This window comes from Gavia stellata, chromosome 4, assembly GCF_030936135.1.
Source record: "Gavia stellata isolate bGavSte3 chromosome 4, bGavSte3.hap2, whole genome shotgun sequence".
Taxonomy (NCBI): domain Eukaryota; kingdom Metazoa; phylum Chordata; class Aves; order Gaviiformes; family Gaviidae; genus Gavia; species Gavia stellata.
Window position 1 is genome coordinate 25,838,324 of NC_082597.1, and position 7,496 is coordinate 25,845,819.

Sequence of the window (7,496 nt, forward strand, 5' to 3'; positions counted from 1 at the left end):
CCCAGCCCAACTACGTTGTAAGTGCTGCTGTAATCACTGGCTGCTCTATGTCTTGCATGCCTGGTTGAGCAGCATCTCAGTTTAAAGAAGGGAGATGCAAAATGTTCTCATGTAAGCTATTGTGTGGCTTGCTTGCTTTCAACTTTCCCCGTGGATTTAGGTATGGTCCACCTTGTGTTGTGCAGATTAAGGACTTTTTCACGCTGGATGAGCTGAATTCTGGCAATTGTTAGATTTCATTATCAAATGTAACTCTTGTTTGCACCTGGTGGATTTTAAGAAACCTTAGGCTCCCTCAATGCAAACTGGAATGACTCTTTCTGGAGCCCATGGTTGTGTCCGTATTCAACCGTGAAGACTTTACAGCCTAGCAAAGTGCCTGGGCAGATTGGTTGTAACTGCTGCAGATAATGTCAAAGCAGTTGCTGTTTCTAGTAGCTGGCACAGCTGAGGGAACAGAAAGGTTCTGGATTCTTCAGTGAAGAAAAATTAAACTCATAGGAAACTTCTCCTGTCTCTTTAAGAAATATCTCAAAATTAATTTGAATTTATTGAATTGTTAAAACTTTGCAACTATTTGGAATAATCAGGAAACCTGTCCTTCGTTTGCTTTTGAAAAAGGCTCTTCCTTGGAGAGGAATTTCTTTTGGATATCTGTATCTTTCCAACAAAAATGGTATTTGAAAATAGTATCACTGGAGAATGAGTGTATTTATCTAGCAAAGGCTAGCATATGCAAATCTGACTATATAAACCTCCCCATATTTCCCACTCACATATAATACTTTGGGTTGTGTGAAGTCACATGAAAGGGAATGCTTCTTGCTTTATCTGTGAAACATTTGCAACAAGTGCAGACAACCTTCTTGACACTTGGATACCTATCAACCTCTTCAAATGTTTGAGAGCCATCATACCCATACCTTATACCTGGGAAGCCAAGAGGAGAGGAAGTGCTAGGAGGAGTCTCACGGTGGTCTCGAGCCTGCTGGGGCTGGATCAGATGTGAAGCTGAGACCTAGACGAGCTGGTGGCGATGACTGCAGACACACTCCTGCTTTCTTGCCTCTTCCCCCACTGGGGACCTGAATGAACCAGCAGCCCATGCACCAGCATGAACTCACTGTAAGTCATTTGACATCTCCTCAGTGTGGCAGCTGCACTTGTAGTGTGTGTGATCCATTCGCAATGAAGAACTGCAGTTTGGAGACCCGTGATCTCCAGCATTGGGGCTCCTGCCAGGCTGTGAGACTGAAGAGCTAATGTAAAATTATACTGTTCTGATCACGCTGAGGGTCTCTGGAGTTTGGGCAAGGTTTTTTTGTGGTTTTTTTTTTTTTTTTAATTGAGAATAGAATTTAAGTCCTATTAAAGTGAATGGAAAAAAACCTCTCGCCTTTGAGTCCAACTGGTCAGATAAGACAATTTTTCGTAGGCAATTATCCTGTGTTATTAGGAATCTAAAAGAGTAAAATATGCTTTATGGTACCTTAGTTTGTAACTATTAATCTTCCATTTCCATGGGGCTTTCCTAGCTGTCAGGAACACCATATCCTAATTGATCTGGATGTTCTCAAGTATCTTAGAGTTTTACTTTGTTACTGTTTTTAAAAATCTGCTGATATACCATAGTATTCTGTTTTCTTGTAAAAATGAATTCTTCAGTATGAACAGCAGAAAATCTTTACATTTTAGATACAGATTTTTTGATCCATTTCTCAAGGTTTATCTAATAATGAAAAGTGCTGTGTAATTTTTAATAAAGTAACTTATTTTTGTTAAGAGCTTAGACAGAAGCTTCTTAGAACTTAGATTTTGCCACCAACTGCAGTAGACCAGCATGAGATATGGGTATTTTAAAGATGATAATATGAATATGCTGAAGTATTATCCACTTTTGTATCTAATTGCTTTGTGAAGATGTTACGTTAAAATGCAAATATAAGCATTCTGAAGACAGAAAGAGAGGAAGATGGAAGTGTATCCCAAAAATCTAAAGATTCTGTTTACATCTGTAAAATGTTTGGGCATCAACAATGGTGGGTATAATAAGTAAGGCACACAATATTTTCCACTCACAAAATATTACCATGCTCTATAGTCCACTTCAAAATGTGCTGCTAGATAAATATTTATAGATAATCCTGCATTTTTGGAGTTAGTAGTCTGATCTCTTCAATAGATACCCGGGCAGTTTCATTCTGCTGCAGACGTATACCATGCAATCAGTCTTATACTCACAGTGGGATACTGCTGCTAATTGCAACAGTTGTAGCTCAGAATAAGGTAGCAGCTTCTCAGTGAGATCTAAACAAATTAAGGTTAAATTTAAATGAATCAATCAGAAAAAAACCCCAAACAACTGTCTGTTGCTTTTATAGTTCATTAGCTATTAACACTAATAGCACTGTAAAGGGATTACTAATTTTCTTGTGATACATTGTATAAGCTATTATCCAGTAAAAGTGAGTAGGTTTCAAACGTGGCTTGATGGCTTAGGGATCTAACTCAGGTCTTCTTTGAGCTTTCTGAGGACAGATCCCTCGGTATTCGGGCTTTTTGGTGGGTACAGTCAAGACTGAGCTCTCATGGGAGCCTTATGAGGGAGTATCATGTCTGTTTGTTTTGTTTCTTTGTTTTCTTTCTTCCAAGCCAGGAGTTTTTCCTGGCTTTGCCATAAGGAAAGATGCAAGGCTTCAGTATCTATCAGTTGAGAAGGTATTTTGTTATTGGCTCCTTCTGTCCTGAACCTTCAGCACACCAGTGAAGGAACCTGTTGTCAAGGAAGACAGATGGAATTCAAAACTGTGGTGTTTTTTTTAAATCCCAATCTGACCACTAATGCCATCATTTTATATTTGTCCATATTAAAGACAAAAGTGGGTCATAACAAGATATCCTTGAATGATATACTCTTTTAATTAAGAGGAGCATGCTCCTCATGATGATGAGGTGGGTGACTAGAGCACCTGTTCTGGCTATAAAACTCTGTAATATGTAACAGATCCCTCCTCGCTCTGAAGAAACTGTCTGAGTGAGGCTTTTGCACTGGAATTACACTGATCATGTCTAAGACTGTAGCTAAGCACAAAGAAACTTGGCATGTAAAACCAGACATAGGAGAAAATCTTCATTGTTTAAGTCACTGACAGATCCTGTCATCTCTGTGAAATCCAATTGAACTAAATCTTTGCTTGATGATTCAGCTATGAAGGGCACAGATTTAAGCAATGTTTTCTGTGGCTGGTAATTGAAAGCAAACAGTGGAAATTCAGTGGGAGGTTTTTGGGAAAACCCAAGATTAGAAACTTGTTTTTCCCATAATTTCTCTTTGCATAAGTAGTTAATTCTTTCTCCCCACCCCTCTCTCTCCCTCACACACACACACAGAGGAAAAAAATACTTTATGTATACTCATTCAAACCTGCAACTGTATACTCATTTTGTGTCTGGGGCTTTATGAATTCCTGTAGAGAGCAGGTTCCTATGTCTTACTCACCATCCCAGCCTGAATCCCTGGTTCTGTCAAGGACCCCTGAACATGAGCACTTGGCTTGCATGAAGTCCTATTCAACGCAGCATCAGAATGGAAACTGCTCATAAATAACAGTGTCGTGGAGACATAGATCGTGCTTTAGCAAAAAGAAAATGTGACTGGTTGTATTGGCTAATTCTGAAACAGTTGATTAAATAGAGCCGGGGGACCCTCTCGGGCACTGAAACTCAGTTGTCCATACTATCAAACTAGTTAGTCCACTCATTAACATGGTTTAGTGAGGGCCAGCCAAAACAGTTCCCAGGCACAGTTAAGTGATTAGTATTGGCCAGAGACCATTCCCACTGGGCAGGTTGGATGCAGCAACCCTATTTTTGGAGAGTAAGAAAGTTGAATAATATAGATACAGGTTGGTTTTGTGCCAGCCAGGTTAACTGCCTGCAAACCAGTCCAGCGCATGTTTTATTTACTAATACAGAGGCAGCTATTGTGTATGCTTGTGCTTATGCAGTTCAGGTGGCGTTTCCATGGAAGGGCTGGATTGATTGTGCATCTACAGGAAAAAACACTGTGCTGGGCATACAGAGTGTGTTCAAGCCATCAGTCCGCACCCTCATTTCCTGAGGAGTGCTGAAGGGAGGACTGGACTGAAAACTTTAAGAAGCTGCCAGGGTTTCTTCAACCATATGGTCCACTCAGACATGAGACCATGTTTTTGGTGCCGTCTGGTGTGGTGACACAGGGCTGAAGCAGCATTTAGAAGGTTGTTATGTATATTTTTCTATACTCACAATGTCTCCGCTTTCCAGTATTTAGTGTCACTGATTCTATAAAAAGTGACTTAACATACTGTCCTGGGTCAAACTGCTCATAGCAAGGGAAATTGACCTAGAAATATTCAAATTAAACAAGTGTTACAAGCAAGACTTCAAAATACATGCTTTTTTTTTCAGGAATTCTGTCCAACAGATACAGAGAATCATTGGAAAGCATTTCTTTTGGTGCTTTGTCTGACATTAATCTTCCCTAATAGAAAGTGTTTACAGACTAATTGTCTACCAATGATCTACCTGTCCAGATGCTCCTTTAGAGTGACTGGAGAGAAATAAGAATTTCTAGAGCATGATCCATCTCCGCTAAAACTGGTTGCATGAACTGTGCTTCAGATGTGCTTTTCTTCTTTTTTTTTTTTTTTCCATTGAGTAGTGATAATCAGTTTGGGGTATATGCTTATAGTTGTAAGCACCCAGTGCTAAGTTGACTGAATAACACCTTCCTGTGCCTTTCTGGTAGGCACATGGCCACATGCACCAGTTACCTAATTCCATCTTCATACTATGCATTCTTCAGCAAATAGATGGCATTCAGAAATGCCATGACTAGTTATTCTTCTTGATAACAGCAACACTCTCTGTTTTCAGTATTTTTTTTTCATTTCCTCAGCTGTGAGATGTCCTTTACGAGTAGAAGTTTTAGCAAATGAATCAGCCTTCATGTGCTCCGTTTGCAGGCATGTCCTCCTGCATGGAAACCCAGACTGATGCATTGCCTTTGGTGGTGGCCTTACTATTTTCTTTCTGTGCCTTCTGTGTTGCATATCCTGTTAACCATACTTCCCAAAAGATAATAGCCTCATGGTATGGGCTAAACTGTATCTACCTTCTTTCTCAAGAGCTGCAGCTTATTTGCATTTCTACATCCATTTTAAATGTTGTCTTTTTTCTGGATCTGTTTAGATATTTGCATATGCTTTACCACAATGCAGTTCCTAGTTTGTGTAGCAGCCAAAAGGAAGATAGTTTCACTGCTGCTACATTACTTCTTTTGGAGATGTTCTTCAGTTGTGTGCCGTGTATGACCTGTTTCTTCTGTTTGTCTGTGCAGGATGCTAATGTAAAATGCTTTGCTTTCTGTCACTTTGTACATATCTTCCCTAATGATACACATTCCTTTCCTGCATGATATAATCCACATCCGCTAAAACCCTGTAACATCTTTACCTTTGCTACATACTTCTGTTTCTAAGCTGGAGTGTCTGGTGCCATACTGCTGCATTTTGTGTGTGTGTAATTATTTGCTGGTACTACCTTTCTGTTTGATAGTATGTATGTCACTAGTGCTAGTAATTATTTCCCTCTGCTCTTCTGAATAGCTTGTTCTGGCTTTCTAATGATTTTTTCTAATAGGAAGTTGTCCTATGTCAGTGATTTCTTTTGTATTTCTTTTGAGTGTCATCCTCTTGTGACCTTTGTCATCATCACGGCACATTTATCAGTGAAATAGCTATCTTGCATTAATAGGTATAACTGGGTTACCCACCACCAGTTGCCTCCGTGGGTTCCCGATTTCTTTCATAGGAAACACTTCTTTGTATGAAGGGTCTTTTTCTTTACAAAACAATAAGACTTAAATGGCATAAACAATCTATCTGATTTTTTCCCCTCTCTGCTTCAGTGAGCTTGCCACTTGAGACCCTTGCTCTGCTGGTATCTCTGTCTTTCTGCCCAATACTATTCGGAAATGAGCAGCTTCCTGGACTGCAGACCACTTAGCTGCTTCAGATCCTGCACAGATTAACACCATTAACTCCTTCCACTTAGCTGAGCTCTCTTCAGTGGCTTCTGTTTTCTAAAGTCCTTGCAGAACACATTTCTGGCGTTAGTCTGCACAACAGCAATGGTCAGTTAATTTTTTTTCTGCTCATACTATACCGCCTGGGTGAGACTGCTTACGGCAATGGAGAACTGTAGATGGATACACTGAAAGGTCCGTGAATAAACAGCAATTTGAATATGTACTCTTGTACCCTGGCTCATGCCTGTCATGTTACCTCAGGGCTTAAACTCTTACTGGAGCCTAAAGTCCCAGCTTATCCCTATTGCCCACGTGTTGGGCATCGTCTATACCTACCTCAGAGAGGGTCAGCTGGCTTCCCACCTGGGAAAGGTAAAACATGTGGGGTCCTGGGTCATGCTTGAGCTTTTCCACTATAATTAATATGGATGCAAAATAGCCCGGACCACATGTCTCTGAAAACTTAGACTAGTGCGTGGCACCCAGACTTGAGTGTGGTTACTAAAACCATGTCAGAAATACCCTTAAACAGAAAGTGAGCAAAGCAGTATCTTACAGCCAGGATCATACAGAATCTAAGCACCGAGACAGTAATTTCCTAACAACTTAATAACGTGAACCATAGCTAAACACAAAGCCCATGTGACAGAAAAAAACAGAGGCAAAAGTATATGGATAGGATGCTTGCAGAATCATTTGGCATCTTTTCTCTTTGCTCCATGACTCTATTTCTAATTTAAAATAATTTTCAGTAATAAAAATGAGGGGATGCAGAATTTGTGTGGAACAGCAGTAAATTATTGCTAAAACATGAGAGCTAAATAATGTGTATGTTGTCAGGATTCTACTCAGGCAAAAGTAGTTGTTGGAATACGGGAGGGGAAAGAGTAATTAAAAGAGGGTTTTTTTTGTGGCATTAGTAACTTCTGGTTTAATTGTGAGTTAAGGCTAACATGACCAACCTCTATTAAATTGGGAAAATTAAGGGTTTAAGTGAGATTAACTTGCCTGTGAAAAATGAGTTTGGCTGTCAGACCTCTGTCCTAGGGGAAGTACATCTGTTAATTAAACCTCACATAGTTCAGCAGAACGGCAGCAGTGGAGTGTGTGCTGGGGCTGACGTGCCTTGGCAGGATCTCTGCTCCCGGAGAAGCAGCTTTGGGCTGGACTCTAGATAGCTGAAGTGGCTTGGGAAGACGCTAATGGTGCCAGGAGTTTTCTTCCTCTGTGTGAGAAAAAGACAAATATTGCTCCCAGCTGCTATTTTTCATCTCTAATAAAGCTCTGGCTAGTAATGATTGCTCTTTGTATTTTCCAGAGCCAGAAAGGAGGCTCATGCTCTTTTCACAGGCTCTTGGATTTCCTTACCATTTTTTTTCCCAGCTTCTAACAGAAAATGAAACACCATAAATGTCATGTAGTAATT